The following is a 17003-nucleotide window of genomic DNA, read 5'->3' as shown; positions in this document are numbered from 1 at the left end:
TGATTTTGAACTGTTTATATGTGGAATGATAACGAATGTATTCTTCTGTTACTTTTATTGCTCAACATTCTTCAGGTTGATCTGTGTTGTTGCAAATAGGTGTATTTCACAAGTGTGCTGTTTCATTTGGTAAATTACTGCTCTACTCCTTACTGTCATTGCAGTTATTTTCTGAATTGGTGTAGGGGTGTTTTTCTTTTTCTGTGATAGAGGGTGGCTCTCCTTGTTTCCTGATTTGCATGTACTGTAAGAGTTTCTCTAGGGTATATACTTAGGGGTGGAATTGTTAAATCAAGGGTACACGTATGTCATTTTGACTAGATAATGCCAAATTATTTTCTAAAGTGTTCCTTCTTTACATAGTCCCATTGGCAAGGATAAATGTTCCCTTTGCGGCCGGGTGCAGTGGCTCATGCCTGTAATCCCAGCACTTTGGGAGGCTGAAGCAGATGGATCAGAAGGTCAGGAGTTCAAGACCAACCTGGCCAATATGGTGAAACCCTGCCTCTTCTAAAAATATAAAAAATTAGCCAGGTGCGGTGGGAGGCTGAGGCAGGAGAATTGCTTGAACCCGGGAGGCAGAGGTTGCAGTGAGCCGAGAGCGTGCCACTGCATTCCAGCCTGGGCAACGAGAGCAAAACTCCTTTCCAAAAAAAAAAAAAAAAAAAAAGATTCCCGGCCGGGCATGGTGGCTCACGCCTGTAACCAAGCACTCTGGGAGATGGACAGATCACCTGAGGTCAGGGGTTCGAGATCAGCCTGGCCAACATGGCGAATTCCCGTCTCTACTAAAAAATACAAAAATTAGCTGGGCATGGTGGCTTGGACCTGTAATGCCAGCTACTCGGGAGGCTAAGGCTAGAGAATCGCTTGAACCCAGGAGGTAGAGGTTGCAGTGAGCCGAGATTGCACCACTCCCTTCCAGCCTGGGTGACAGAGCAAGACTCTGTCCCAAAAGAAAAAGAAAAAAAAAGAAAGATTCCCTTTGCTTCGTATACTCAATAACATTTGAGATTATCAGAAATCTGAAAGATTATCAATCTGACTTGGCATGGTAGCTCATGCCTGTAATCCCAGCATTTTGGGATCTCAATGGGCAGATTACTTGATGTCAGGAGTTCAAAACCAGCCTGGTCCATGTGGTTGAAACCCTGTCTCTACCAAAAAAATATAAAAATTACCAAGGCGTAGTGGTGCAGTCCTATAGTCCCAGCCACTCGGGAGGCTGAAGCAAGAGAATTGCTTGAACCCTCTCAATCTGGATATTGTGGACTTAGTATGCATTGCCCTAGTTACCAATGAAACTGCGTATCGTTTCATGTGTTTGACCATTGAGGTTTTCTCTGCGAAATGCATGCTCAGGTTTTTAGACTACTTTTTCAGTTTGTTGATTTGTATACTTGTTCTTCTATTTTCTTTCTTTTTTTTTTTTTTTTTTTTTTTTTGGAGACGGAGTCTCGCTCTGTCGCCCAGGCTGGAGTGCAGTGGCCAGATCTCAGCTCACTGCAAGCTCCGCCTCCCGGGTTTACACCATTCTCCTGCCTCAGCCTCCCGAGTAGCTGGGACTACAGGCGCCCGCCACCTCGCCTGGCTAGTTTTTTGTATTTTTTAGTAGAGACGGGGTTTCACCATGTTAGCCAGGATGGTCTCGATCTCCTGACCTCGTGATCCACCCGTCTCGGCCTCCCAAAGTGCTGGGATTACAGGCTTGAGCCACCGCGCCCAGCCTCTTCTATTTTCTTCATGGTATCCTTTGGACAAACTGAGGTTCATATATATTCATATATATATATATTTTTTTTTTGGCAGAGTTTCACTCTGTCGCTCAGGCTGGAGCGCAGTGGTTCAGTCTCAGCTCACTACAACCTCCGCCTCCTAGGTTCAAGCAATTCTTGTGCCTCAGCCTCCCAAAGTGCTGGGATTACAGGCATGAACCACCGCACCCGGCCTGAGGTTCTTAATTTTAATGCAGGTGAACTTACTAGTCTTTTTCCTTTATGGATTTTACTTTTCGTTTCTTAGCTAGAAAGCCTGCTCTTTTTTTAACCACCAAAAATCTGTTTTGCCTTTCATATTTGGGTTGAATCCACTGAAATAGATTTTTGTGTATGGTATGAGGTAGAGGTTGAACATTAACCCCCTTTTCCCCTGATGTATAACTGTTGACTATACCATTTATTGACAAGTCCTTGCTTTCACCACTGGTACACAGTGCTTGTTATGTTATAAAATCAGATTTCCAACACATCAACCAGTATGTGTTGATCTGTTTTGGGCTTTTTTTTTAGTTGGAGTTTTGCTCTCATTGCCCAGGCTGGAGTGCAACAGCGTGATCCCGGCTCACTGCAACCTCCACCTCCCAGGTGCAAGCAATTATCCTGCCTCTGTTTCCCAAGTAGCTGGGATTACAGGTGTATACCACCACTCCTGGCTTATTTTGTGTTTTTTAGTAGAGACGGGGTTTCACCATGTTGGTGTCTTGAACTCCTGACTTCAAGTGATCCACCTACCTTGGCCTCCCAAAGTGCTGGGATTACAGGCGTGAGCCACAGTGCCTGGCCATGGGCATTTGTCTTTTTCAACAGTTGGCTTGTTTATCTTAATTTTAATTTGTTATTTTTGTGATTAAATGTATCAGATGCGAAGGTTTAAGTCAGAAGTAAAGCTAAAGTCTATCCACCATTTATTCTGTTTTCATGTTTAATATCTCTGGTTTCTAGAAAAAATTTAGATGTGCTTTTAGATCTTCTTCTTATAACCAGAAGTGCTCCCCTTTACTACGAGATATACCATGCAGTCTAAAAATTGTTCCTATTTTCACTACCTTTTAAAAATCTGCTAGGGAAGTAAATGCCTCAGTAAGTACCTAAACCAATCGTTAGTTGAACTAAAAGTGTAATCATTTAAAAATTGGATTAAATATACATCACACCAAAATCTGTGACTTCACTTGTGTGTTCTAACAATGGGTTATACTCAGAGTATAGTATGCTAGCTTGTCCAGCCTGCAGCCTGTGGGCCACATGTATCCCAGGACAGCTTTGAATGCAGCCCAGCATAAATTCGTAAAATTTCTTAAAACATTAAGATTTCTTTTTCTTTTTTCCTTTTTAAGTTCATCAGCTATGGTTAGTGTCAGTGTATTTTGTGTGGCCCCAGACAATTTGTCTTCCGGTGTGGTTCAGGGAAGCCAAAGGATTGGGCAACCCTGCTATATCAAATGCTTAAATAAATGAGTTTGTCTTCTTTTTATTGAGATGTGCACCTAATTTTTAAATGTCATTGTCATTACACGATTTTTTTGTATTTAGGCTTTATACCATGGAAACCTGTTTCCTTAGGCCGGGCACGGTGGCGCATGCATGTAATCCCAGCACTTTGGGAGGCCGAGATGGGTGGATCACTTGAGGTCAGGAGTTCAAAACCAGCCTGGCCAACATGGTGAAACCCCGTCTCTACTAAAAATACAAAAATTAGCCAGGCGTGGTGGCGGGTGCCTGTAATTCCAGCTACTTGGGAGGCTGAGGCAGAAGAATCACTTGAATCCCGGAGGCAGAGGTTGCAGGAGGCAGAGGCAGTGAGCCAAGAGAGTGAGACTCTGTCTCAAAAAAAAGTATAAAGATACCTGTTTCCCCAAGTCTGGCTTTGTAGACTGAATAGTCAGCAGCCTCACCTGTCTCTTGTTGGAGGCTGGCTTTTCTCACGGCTTTGTCACCATGCACTTTCTGAGTATTTTTTGTGTTTTCAGTCATGTGATGGGACATAGATGTGAATGAAAACTCACTATAAACACTTGAAAAATGTATAGTCTGTCTGGGCTGAACTGAAAATGAAATCAATTTAAGATTATTTGAAAATACATATTTATCTACATTCAAGTCCATGAGCCACACATATTTTCTCAAAATGCACGGATTACTGTGGATGCTGCTTGGCCCAGGCTTTATCTCACATTTTGTTAGTGTTTACACCTCGCCCTATATAGAGATTATTAGTTTCTTATACCTTATGTTCTAATTCAGCTGTGGGGTAGGAAGAATAGAGAGGAGAAGGAAACAAATCCTCCCCTTGGCACGGATCAGCACCATGGCTACTGCATACCACTGGAAAGGAGGGCTCTGCTCGGCATTAAGGCTAGAGGGACTGTATTCGTTCTTTATTGCTACCTAACAAATTACTAAAACGTAGTGGCTTGAAACAACATTTATTATCTCATGATTTCCATGGCCATGGGATCTGGGTGTGACTTGGTTGACTCCAGGTCCCTCACAAGGCTGTGGTCAAGGTGTTGACTCAACTGGGGTGCATCTGCTTCCAAGCACGACTGAGTTCCTCCTCACTGCCTGTTGGCTGGAGTTCTCCCTCAGTTCTGTCTCCTGCAGGCCTCTCCGTGAGTCAGTTCACAACATGGCAGTTGGCTTCATCAGAGGGAGCAGGTGAGAGAGGGTGAGCCCGGTGTCAGCAGACTGCCTTGAGGGAAGCAGTCATTCCCAAGCTTCTGGAATCCCTGGTGCTTACCTGCATTCCATGACTAGTGGATTAGGTGGGTGGAGTTGGGTTGGTACAGAGGCCTGGTCAACTGGCTCTTTTGTCTTGTTTGGGAATTCTCGGGAAGGTCATTCTAACATAGTATTTGACTGAGGCCTTTGTTTCAACTACCTTGAATTAGTTTATCTTCTCCCTTTGTCTAAGCTTGCATCCCTCACTCTTGTTTTTGAGAGCACCTCCTGACAAACCTCAAATCTCTGCTTCAGAATCCATGTCCTGGGGAACTGCCCCAGCGTAAGTGCTATGCATCATGTAACTCCGCACAGTAAGGTAGAAGGCTATGCGTCGGGTAACTCCGCACGGCAAGGTAGAAGGCTATGCATCGTGTAACTCAGCACGGTAAGGTAGAAGGCTGCCCGCCTTACCTCGTTGCAGATGTGGGGCATGAGTCCATAGTAATTTCTCACACATTTGCAAAGGCACTGTCCTCTTGGGGAAGGAGGGAACACATAGAATACGACAGATACATTATACTGGCCTGTAAAGAGCTGTTTGTCTAGCCAGGTAGACCAAGCATAAAATAAAGTAAGGTTAAACCACATTAAAAACTTCAGTGGAGGCCAGGGGCAGTGGCTCATGCCTGTAATCCCAGCACTTTTGGAGGCCGAGGTGGGTGGGTGGGAGTTTGAGACCAACATGGCAAGACCGCTTTCTACTAAAAATAGAAAAAAAATTAGCCGGGATGGTGGTGTGCGACTGTAATCCCAGCTACTCGGGAGGCTGAGGCAGGAGAATCACTTCAACCTGGGAGGCGGAGATTGCACCACTGCACTCCAGCCCGGGTGACAGAGGGCGACTCTGTCTCCAAAAAAACAAAAAAAGGCTTCAGTGGGATTAGAAGCAGACCATGACTCAATTTTGGGTGTTAGAAGTAGGGCTGCTGGTGACATTGCAAGTCTCCAGAGTAGAGATGAAGATCTGTTTGGTGTAGAAAGAGCAGTACTTACCAGGGTCAAGGACAACAGCTTGGAGACTGCACATTTAGGGGACAGGAGGAAGAGACAGAGACTGGCTTGGTAACACGCAGGAGAGTTAGGAGAGTGAGTTCTCACAGAGAGCTCGGAAAGGAAGTTGGTGTTAGAGCTGCTCACCAATCTCATGGTAGAAGAAGAGGAGCAGCACGGCCCCAGTGTGGGGGAAGAAGTCAGTGGATTGGTGATGGGTCAAGAGTACACTGGGTGACTGTGTAGGGTGATTTGGAACTTTTGGAAGCATTTTTTGTGAAGGGTAATGGGGAAAATTTCATTGGTATTGGCTGTTTTCACTTACGAGATCATTGAAACACTTAAGATCATTGAAATACTTGCCTGTGATTGAAGAATTACTTTTATTTTTGTCATTAACATCAAAAAGTGGCTTCTATTTGGGAGCACATTGGTCTGTTTTATATATCTTTTTAGATCTTTTTAGAAGATTCGGTTTTGTAGCCATATGGAAAATTAAAGACTTGACTCTAGTTTTAGAAATATTAATAAATGGAATAAGACACTCAAGTTCTTTGGTGGTAAACCATCTCCAGATTTTTAGGTTAAAAAGCAGGCATAATTATGAGAAAATTTGAGGCAAATGACCAGTGCAATTGATATAATTTCAATTAATATTGAAACATAAATTCTATGAAGTGGATATGCTTGAAATGTAAATGACTGTTTCAAGTCAGCACCATTTATTTGCAGTGCTGTGCTGGTAATTCAGTTTTCACGTTTACCTTTCTGGAGAAAAGAATGACAAAACCTGCCTTTTCGGTACTGAGGCCTTGTCTCTTTAGAATTTAGTATAAGTTTTATTAAAAGGGAAGAGGGATGGATTTTCCTTTTCCCCTGCTGAAAAGGGTAATGCTATCTAAAACTGGAACTATGCTATTAAAAGGCTAGGTCACCTGATTTTGTGTTTTTTAAGATGGGAGTCTTGCTCTGTTGCCTAGGCTGGAGTGCAGTGGCGTCCTCCCCTGCCCTGTTCTGCTCCTTTTTTGAGACAAGGTCTCACTCTCACTGTCACGCAGGCTTCAGTGCAGTGGTACACTCATGTCTCACTGCAGCCTTGAACTCTGAGCTCCAAGTTATCCTCCCACCTCAGCCTCTCGAGTAGCTGGGACTACAGGCATGTGTCACCGTGGCTGGCTAATTATATTATTTATTGTAGAGACAAGGGTCTCCTGTTGCCCAGGCTGGTCTTGAACTCCTGGTGTCTAACAGTCTTCCCACCTTGGCCTCCCAAAGCGCTGAGACTACAGGCAGGAGCCTCTGTGCCTGGCCATCTCTTGAGTTTCAGTGTATGTCTTTTGATTTTCTAATAAAAATATGTATGTGCATATGTGTATCTGGTGAAGGTGATATATTTGTTATTTAGTACATTTCATGCTTTGCTAAGGGCCATTTACATTGATTGGTACATGTATTTTGGAAAGACATTTAGCAGTCGTTCTACCTCTCAGGATCTTGCAGGGAGGTCGTCTAAACAGCTTTCTTTCTCCCCACAACAGAGCTTTTGCTATGGTTGCATTTGAGTGATTGTAAAATTGATAAATTTGGCCGGGCGCGGTGGCTCACGCCTCTAATTCCAGCACTTTGGGAGGTCGAGGTGGGCAGATCACGAGGTCAGGAGATCGAGACCATCCTGGCTAACAGGATGAAACCCCATCTTTACTAAAAATACAAAATATTAGCCAGGCATGGTGGTGCACGGTGGCAGGCGCCTGTAGTTCCAGCTACTTGGGAGGCTGAGGCAGGAGAATAGCGTGAACCCGGGAGGCAGAGCTTGCAGTGAGCTGAGATCTCACCACTGCACTCCAGCCTGGGTGACAGAGCAAGACTCTGTCTCAAAAGAAAAAAAAAAAAGATTGATAAATTCATGTTGGGCTTCAGAAGGCACGCTGAATTTTGAATGTGTCTGGTGTGAGTTAAAATTTGCCATAACTCTTAAGTATATTTGGCTTCTCTGTGAGGAATTTAAAATTATATCCCTTGATTTCTTAGTCATCTTCTGTTTGAATTCTTTTGCCCAAAATTGTGCATGGCAGTAGATTCAGAGTTTCTGAGTTCTTTGGAACACTTGACTTAAAGATGTAATCCTAATAGGTGTTTCCTTTTCTGCTGTCCTTGGCGCCCCCACCCAGCCCCCTTTCAAAGCACATATTAATATAATAAAGACTCTGAAAAGTGAGACTTTTAAAGCTTTAACCACTGGGTTCAGTAGCACATGGCTGTAATCCCAATGCTTTGGGAGGCCGAGGTGGCAGCGTTGCTTGAGCCTGTGGTTCAAGACCAGCCTGGGTGACGTGGTGAGATCCTGTTTCTACAAAAAAATTTAAAAATCAGCTGGGCATGGTGGTGTGCACCTGTGGTCCCAGCTATTTGGGAGGCTGAGGTGTGAAGACCACTTGAGCGCGGAGGCTGCGGTGAGCCGTGTTCATGCCATTACACTCTAGCATGAGGGACAGAGTGGGACCCTGTCTCAAATAAATAACAAACAAAAACTTCAACCTAGTGTTTTTCTAACTTTTTGAACAGGAAAGCCATTTATTGGCTATGTGAACTTATCTCACCTTTAGACGGGGAGACTCCTTCATAATGGTGATGTGAGCATTCAGAAAATGAGTTTGTAAAGCACTTAGCATGCTGCTGGGCATGTAAGACTTGATGAGATGGTCCTGCTTTTTACGTATATGTGTTCTTGACTTACAGTCTAATTTGACGATACGAGGCCAACAGATTGAAAACAGAAACTGTAATTGGGATGGAGGGTCATTTGTGGCAGGCTTTGTGGAGAAAATGGGTTTGAAGGGAGCTATAGTGAGGTGGATAGAATTTAGCAAGTTGGGAAGTGTGGCAGTCTTAAGCTGTTTCTCTGAATATCCTCAAATGTTTAAATCACTTGACTTTTAAATCTTCTCTTATGGATTCTAGATTTAATATGAGTTGAAAGACATTTGAAGTATTGAAAAATCTAAATTAGCGCTGTCCATTAGAACTTTCTGTGATGATAAAGACATAGCTGTGCCGTTCAGCTTGCCAGTCACTAGCCACATGTGACTGTTGAGCACGTAAAATGTGGTTAACATGACTGAGGAACTACATTGTAAATTGTACTTAATGTCAGTTAATTTACATGTAAGATTGAATAGACCCTCGTGGCTGTGAGCTACCATAATAGACAGAGACAAAGTGAGCTCAGAATGAAATAAGGATTTGTTGCCCAATAAATCTAATACGGAGAAAACCTACTTACAGTTAATTCTTTTGTAATTGATAAATTGACTATATAATGTTGTTTTTGTTGTTGTAGGTCTCCAATTGAGAAACATGGCACTGTTTTTCCTGCACTCTACCCACCTATTGCTGGACTTCTGTTGTACAAGTTGGCAAACACTGGCTGGAACTGGGCTGCAATAAAACATGCCAGTTATCAATGCTGACAAGAGCCTAACAAGTGCCAACTTACAGATGATTACGCATTTGGAATTCTAATGAACTGTTTTAACCTTCAGGAAGAATTGTAAAGACCTGTACATAGCACAACATGATCCGGATAATATATATACTGTTCATGTACATCCACAAATACACCTTGTACCAAATAATGCTTTCTTGTAGTAGAATAAGAATCGTGTAAATTCTAAAAGATTTTAGCAGGTTTTCTTTCCTATTCATTGTTTCTTATCAGTTTAAAAGGATTCCTTTAAGCATGTCAGATGAAAAGCAATTAGGATTAAAAGTTTCCATTTAATTTCCCTTAAACCATTGAGGCTTCATTAAACTCTTTTCACTTACTAAACTTTTGTATCTTCTTTGTTTTGACACACTCCCCTTTGCTTTTATCTCTTATCTGCCAGAATGTTCTCAAATGATTTAGTTCCAATACTGAAATACTTAATGAGCAATTACTTGATTTTTAATGATGACTTCAAAGGAGTCATCACTAGGTGCTTTGTCCTTTTTATATTCTAGTTGCACCCACCTCTTGGATTGGATATAGCAATAACATTTATTGGCTGTTGTGAGCTCTTGATCCCAGTCATTACCCCCCGAGAACTAAAAATAGATGGTTCTTAATTCAACTTATGGAAAATTTCCCCCAAACAATAGCAAATCTGACTTTTCCCCCTTCGGTTGCCCGGTATTAAGGTTGGATAAATGAAGCATGCACAGCTACAGGCTTTCTACCTAACTTCTGGGTTTGCTATTACAAATACTATTTACTCTCATACCCTTCTCTTAGTCCTTCATATTTCTTTGCCTCTATTCTTCTATACTGCAGATTTTTCTCACCTATTGTACAAAGAAATTGCGATGTATATTTTCATGTAATTTGATTTTGGAATTCTGTCACCTTATGTAGTGAGTTCTTCCAAAATATAATTTTTTTTCAATAATTGTCAAGTTGTTGGCTTTTATTGTATTGAATGAAGGCTATAATACTGAATGCCAGAGAAGTGGTTTAGGAAAATCTCAGGTTGATTCCTTATGCAAATGAACTTTTAATACTTGAAAATCACATGGCCATGGCAGTATATGTATTTGGTTCTATCTAGACTCTCATGTGAATCTAAAAGCATTACAGGGGTAAACACTTTGCTATCTGACGTATCCCATCACTAACAATAGTACACTTGGATTTGATTAATGTTTGAGCTTAAATATATTTCATATCATACCGTTTTCTGAAACAACTTAAGCAATTGGTAAAATGAACATGTGCAGTGTTAAAGGCAGGCCCTAGGCTCCTTTATGTTGATTGTGAGGTTGTGTGTGGGAAGTAGTCTTTGGCTTATAAGGGATAGAACTTGAAACAGTAGCAGATGGGACATGGTGTTTGATTGTGAGAATCAGTGAGAATTCGTGCATCTCTGCTCTGTGGGGTTTGCAGAAATGCTTTGGCAGAAGAGTGAAGGAACTGCTGCCAAGAGCCCAGACCTCTACAAACGTTGTATGTCCTTTTCTAAGCAGAAATAAAATGGTTGAGGATGTCGTCACAGTAGAGAGTGATTTTTTTCTAAACCCCTGTCTGTTCTCTACTCCGAAGCATTATAAAAACCCGTAAACATTATACAAACCCACAAACCTTATAAAAACCCGTAAATGTGTTGTGACTGGAAATTGATTCATTGGAAACCAGTGTTCTTCAAGAACTTTGTGAGTTGGTTTTTTTCCAAAGACTCTGTAAAAATAGTTGCCCCAAAATGTCAGCACTGTACACCCTCAAGGGACTTGGAATGCAATCCTTTTTCCCCTTTTTTTTTTTTTTAAGAAACTGGGTCTCTCTGTCACCCAGGCTGGAGTGCAGTGGCAACGATCATAGCTAACTGCAGCTTTGACCTCCTGGGCTCAAGTGATCCTCCTGCCTCAGCCTCCTGAGTAGCTAGGACTGTAGGTGTATGCCACCATGCCTGGCTAATTAAAAAAAATTTTTTTTAAGAGATGGGATCCCTCCCTTTTTACTCTTAAATCAGAAATTGTTCACATGGTGGTTGCTTGTGGCAAAATGGAGTTAGAATTTTGCTCTCCTATTGCTGTAATTCTGCTAGCAATCTATTGAGGTGAAACTTGGGATCTGACTCTTCAGCAAGCAGCAAATGACCTAGTAACTCAGGGACAACTATTTTTGAACTTTAAGTGCCACTTTAATGCAGTTACTTTGATAAAACCATGTGTGTTTTTTTTTTGTTGTTGTTGTTGTTTTTTTTTTTTTTTTTAGGGCTAGCTCTATGGGAGTGGAAGTAAGAGCCAGGAATGAGTGTGTCTCTCTTCACGTGCTTTTCCACCTAGTGCCCTGACTCTGTTACACACTGAAACAGGCCTACATAGATGTTACGACTTCCCTTCCTCTGTCAGAGATGTCATCTGTGCCTTTCTCAGTGTTCATCTGATAATGTAAATTTAAATGCCTCTACATTTGATATGAAACCCACACTCAGGTGACACTGAACCAGGTGGCTTTTGTTCCACCAGTGCCTCACCATCAATGTGAGGCGATTCTTCTCTGCTTTAGGAAAACGATATTTTCCCCCTGAACTTGTGCCAACCATCAACAATATTTCCTTAGATCTTATGGATTGTAGAACTGTTGGCTGTTTCCTAAATTTATTCCAAGTTCTCGTAGAGGCATGTAGATTTCAGTCTGTGCTCGTATGGGATAGACGATCTCAGTGGCTTTCTGGCCTCTTGAGTTTAAAATCCATATGAGGTTGACTTCTTGTTATTCTAAGGTAACGTGTGTGAGGTTATTCCACTAGTACTGTGATCACGTGGGTGTCAGTATCTTTAACGGCCTTCATTCTTGGTTGGGAAATTTGATTTGATGTGCTTGCTCACCCTCTACAAATTTGCCCACTCTGGGCTGTGGTGCCTGTGTATCTTTGCCCCTCTGGTCTCCAGTTGGTGGAATTACCTTTTTTTGTACTGCCACTTCTCAGCATCTTTGAAATTTGACATAATGTTGCTTCGTTTCAGTTTTTTTAGTTCTGTAATTTGTTGATTGTATTTAACGATGTGAGTTCTGTTGTGATGTTGACTGTATTGTAAAGCACCTCGTTCATGTGATGGGTGCTCTATAAATCAATAAATGACGACTTAGAGGCTGTATCATGAGCTGTTTTGGTTTTAGGATGCAGGTCTCAAAAGCAAGTTGTGGGACTCTTTCTGTATAAACAGCACATGATGCCAAAGGGACCACAGGGAAACCTCGTATTTCACAGACTTTAAAGAAGGAACCAGAGACGTTAGCTTACCTTCCAAGCTGATGATGATGCTCTTTAGATTTCCAGGACGTGGCCACGCACCATTTTAACTCAGAGTCTGTGTGCACTGTGATTTAGAACCTTCAGGTGAGCACATATGAGAACATTATTGGGGATTTTGCCTTTGGCCTCAACTGGCTCTGCCATAAAGATAAGCTGGAAGGTGAGGAACCCAGACTCAAATGTGAACTGTCACATCTCAGTCACCACCTCTGTCCTCTAAACGGATGGGAAAATGCCCCAATATCTGCCCAGGGGTCATGTAGTAAGTTACTGACGAAAGAGGTAAGACTGAGTAGAGGACCTTCTTTACAAGATATACAAGATATCAACATCCAGCTTTTTATCCTGAATCCTTACAGATAGTTCATACGGAGTTAGCGTTAGGTGTTGAAAGCTTATTTGTCCTTGATATAAATCGCTAGTGACTATTAAGGCCTCTTCCTTACAAACTCGGAGAAATGAACGTGGAGTCAGACCTCTTATTCAGCTAAATTATAAACAAGGAAATCCCCCGAGGAGTTTTGGGAAGATGAGGGGTTATTTCCAGAGTGCAAATTCTCGACAAATATATTTGGAATAAACTTGTGGAAGGGTCTAGACAATATCCCCAAACTTACATCAGTTTTAGACATAATCAGCTACTCAAGGTATAGAGCCAAAACGTTTTATTTGCATGCTGCTTCAAATGCAAATGAAGAGGTTTTCGGTGGTGTATGTGAGGCACTAGGCTTCCAGGAAAGATGTGGATCTCCCTCTCCCTCTCATGGGATAGGGCTGATAACAACCTTATTAAATTCAACCCTTTCTGCCTTGGGGAGGCCCACAACCCTCAGGATTCAGTTCACAGATCACATTATTTGCTGGGCATGGTATTTCTGGTCAGTTTCAGATGTGTGTAATCTGGCTGCCAAGGCAGGATTAGGCTTTTTGGCTGGTTGAGTTGGTACTCCTCCCTGAGCTTTAGTGAAATGATGAAAGAATTTTGAATTCTGTTCACACAGGTAAATAAACTGAAGGAAAAGCCTTTCACAAAAGGCAACCAAACACATCCAAAGTCATAGGAGCAGCACAGAAAGTCCTAGGCAAGAAACTTGATTTTTTTCCTCCTCTCAGCAATATCCAATGTTCACAGTGACTTCCATTTATTCCCAACAAGAGCGCTGGAAATCAGGTTTTTTCTTTTTGTTGAGCCTCTCTTTTGTGGCAAGCTTGTGCTATGTGTTTTTCCTAAAGGTTTTAGTCACATTCTTAGACGAAGCTTCCAAAGTAATAATTTCTCATGAGGAAACAGGCTCAGGTTAATTTGCCATCGCTGTGGAGCACCCAAGTTGCATGGCTGGGATTCAGTTCCACCGCCTCCCTGACCTACTGGGTGCTATTAGCCCTTCTTCACAGGTCAGGAAACCAGAGCCCAGGAACACTGACTTTTCTAGGGTCAGAGAGAGCATGGATGTGTCGAGACTGGTACTTGACTCAGTTCATCCGAGTACCAGTGGAGGTGTCCTCCTCTTCTCGCCCTGCCGTAATACCGCACTGCCTCCCGAGTCTGTTCCCCTGTGCTCTTGAAGCTAAGGCAAACGGCATTTATTCCCTTCCTGTTCTTCATGTACCTTGCCTGAGACACCACCACACTAAGTTCCTCTGAATCTGACTGCAAAACCTGAAGTGGGTCTAAACTGAACCATGCTCCAGTGCTCAGATTTTTCAAGACATCTGTATTTCTGGTTATAGCTAATGTTATAGCTCCATCCAAACCTGGTGGGTGTTGTAGTTTACTGAGTACTACGAGTGCTTTGTTTCACAGGCTTTACTACATTCTCTGTAACTCTGGGGTTACAGGCCAGTAAGAGTCCCCCCAAAAGACAAGGGCTGGCTGGGCGTGGTGGCTCACGCCTGTAATCCCAGCACTTTGGGAAGCCGAGGTGGGTGGATCACAAGGTCACGAGTTCGAGACCAGCCTGACCAATATGGTGAAACCCTGTACCTACTATAAATAAAAAATTAGCTGGGCGTGGTGGCATGTGCCTGTAGTCCCAGCTACTTGGGAGGCTGAGGCAGTGAGGATCAAGGAGGCGGAGGTTGCAGTGAGCTGAGATTGCGCCACTGCACTCCAGCCTGGGCAACAGAGCGAGACTCCATCTCAAACAAAACAAAACAAAACACACGAACAAAAACAACAGACAAGGGCCCAGGGATACCGTTAAGCCATTTCTAAGATGGGTACTTTGACCTCTGGTAGAGGGCTCCTTAGCGTGAGGTTGTGATGAAGAGGCAGTCAAGCCCCTGAGGTGAGCAGTCCCTTCAGGCGAGTTCTTCTTTGATCATGGACATCTAGTCCAAGCACACTCTGAAAGGGCACACGTTTGTTTATTCCTGCATGTGTGCTACTCAAAGGGAGAGGGTCTCTGGTTTTCATCAAATTCTCAAAGAGGGTCTTTAGGAACCATGGATTCTAGTCCCATTTCCTCAGGAAACAGGTAAAATCTGAGAGGCAGCATAAGGCTTGCAAGGACTTGCCCATCATCAACACAGCAAGTCAGCTGCGGAGCTAGACTTGAACTCAGGTCTCTTAACTCCCAGAATAGCACGCAGTGGAAACACCTCATCAAACATGTTGAGCGCCTGCTCTATTCCAGACCCTAGGCTGGTGCTGCTGAGGTGATGATGGTCATCACGCAAAATCGGGAGTCAGCAGTGACGGTACTTTACAACAACTTCCATGTCGCTTTTACGTTATGGCCCAGGCAATATTTGCAGGGTCCTCCACAATAAAAAGATGAGGCTGCTTGCATCCAGAGGAGCCTGGCCTGCCTGGCCACTCTGAAGGCCCCAAAGACTCACCGTGGGGCACACCTATAAACCATTCTCAACAGAGAGGGACGCTTTGAGCGATGGCCCTTCCATGGAGCCTGGAAAGTTCTCCCCCACCCTTTTTGTCTCAGTGTTGCTTGCTCAGTGCAGTTCCTCTAAGCATCTCCCTGACTCATACCATCTTCACGCCTTTCATCTCCTGCCACAACAAAAAGGCTTACACATTTCAACACCGTCTCTCATCTCCCAGGTACCTGTCAGCCAGAATTCCTATCCTTCCTCAAAAATTTAGTGCTTGACTCGATGTTTCCATGATCTAAGCTCCAAATTCCTCCTCCACTGCACCTCACTACCCACTAATGCTTATCCTTAACAGTACCTAAAGCTTCTCCAACTTTAAATCCTCCCTTTCGGCCCGGCTCGGTGGCTCACGCCTGTAATCCCAGCACTTTGGGAGGCCGAGGTGGGCGGATCATGAGGTCAGGAGATCGAGACCATCTTGGCTAACATGGTGAAAACCCATCTCTACTAAAAATACAAAAAATTAGCCGGGCATGGTGGCGGGCGCCTGTAGTCCCAGCTACTCTGGAGGCTGAGGCAGGAGAATGGCGTGAACCCGGGAGGTGGAGCTTACAGTGAGCTGAGATCGCGCCATTGCACTCCAGCCTGGGAGACAGAGCGAGACTCCGTCTCAAAAAAAAAAAGAAAAAAAAAAAAAAATTCCTCCCTTTCGTTTCTGACACTCTTATTCCGTTTTCAGATCCTTCTTTTAAAATTTCTTTTCTTTTTCTTATTTATTTTTAGAGACAGAGCCTTGCTCTGTCACCCAGGCTGCAGTGGCAGCAGCAGGATACAGCTCACTGCGATCCCAAAGTTCTGGACTCAAGCGATTCTCCAGTCTCAGCCTCCCAAGTAGCAACAACTAAAAGCCTACACCACCAGGTATAGCTAATTCAGATCCTTCCTTCCAACCTTTTCTCTCTTACTCCTGGCTGTCCTCCAAGGCCACCACTTTCCCGGCAATCCTGAACTATTGATGCATTCTTTTGATTCTTCCTTGAGTAAAAGTCTTTTTTGAAAAGGTCTCATGCCAGGCTGGGCATGGTGGCTCATGCCTGTAGTCTCAGTACTTTGGGAGGTTGAGGTGGGAGGATTGCTTGAGACCAGGAGTTTAAGACCAACCTGGCCAACACAGAGACTCCATCTCTGGAAAAAAAAACAAACAAACAAACAGAAAGAAAAGCAAGAAAAGTCTCATTCTATTCAGCTATGTTACTGTTTAGTCCTCCATTCTGCAATTGTCTAACTAATCATATAGTTAGTCCTCCCCATATTCGCCAAAGATTTTAGCACTTGAAGCTCCCTTCCTTTCCTACCTCTAAATCCCAACATCTAATTTTCCTGGCTTCTCACTTCCACTTCAGTCCTCTGTGGCTCTGGACTTTCTTTCTTTTTTTTTTAAGACAGTCATACTCTGTTGCCCAGGCTGGAGTGCAGTGGCACAATCTCGGCTCACTGCAACCTCCGCCTCCCAGGTTCAAGCGACTCTCCTGCCCCAGCTTCCCAAGTAGCTGGGATTACAAGTGTGCACCACCATGCCCGGCTAATTTTGTATTTTTAGTAGAGATGGGGTTTCACTATGTTGGCCAGGCTGGTCTTGAACTCCTGACTTCAGGTGATTTACCCGCCTCAGCCTCTCAAAGTGCTGGGATTACAGGCGTGAGCCACCAGGCCCGGCCTGTCCTGGACTTTTATCATCTCCTAGTGCTACTTCACTATGAACCTGTTTGCTACTATAACCACCAAGCTCTCACAACATTGCCTGCACTGCACTGGCCTTCAATTATTAGAGACCTGCAGTTTCGTGGCTCCTCCGTCAGTCCCTAGCCAGTCTGCATCCCATGTT

At 43.5% G+C, this 17003-nt stretch overlaps 1 protein-coding gene across 4 annotated transcripts in view; it reads left to right on the top strand.

The window, feature by feature from the left end:
- UBE2G1 (ubiquitin conjugating enzyme E2 G1) overlaps window positions 1–12128 on the top strand; it is a 101156-nt gene extending 89028 nt beyond the window's left edge. For all 4 annotated transcript variants that reach the window (XR_004179313.1, XR_004179314.1, XM_003912123.3 and 1 more), the window contains one exon: window positions 8833–12128. The gene's annotated coding sequence lies outside the window, so the exon portion shown is untranslated. The remainder of the gene's footprint in view (window positions 1–8832) is intronic.
- The last annotated feature ends 4875 nt before the right edge of the window (window positions 12129–17003 follow it).

Source organism: Papio anubis, chromosome 17, assembly GCF_008728515.1.
Source record: "Papio anubis isolate 15944 chromosome 17, Panubis1.0, whole genome shotgun sequence".
In the NCBI taxonomy this organism is placed as follows: Eukaryota; Metazoa; Chordata; class Mammalia; order Primates; family Cercopithecidae; genus Papio; species Papio anubis.
This window is presented reverse-complemented; position numbering and strand designations above follow the sequence as displayed.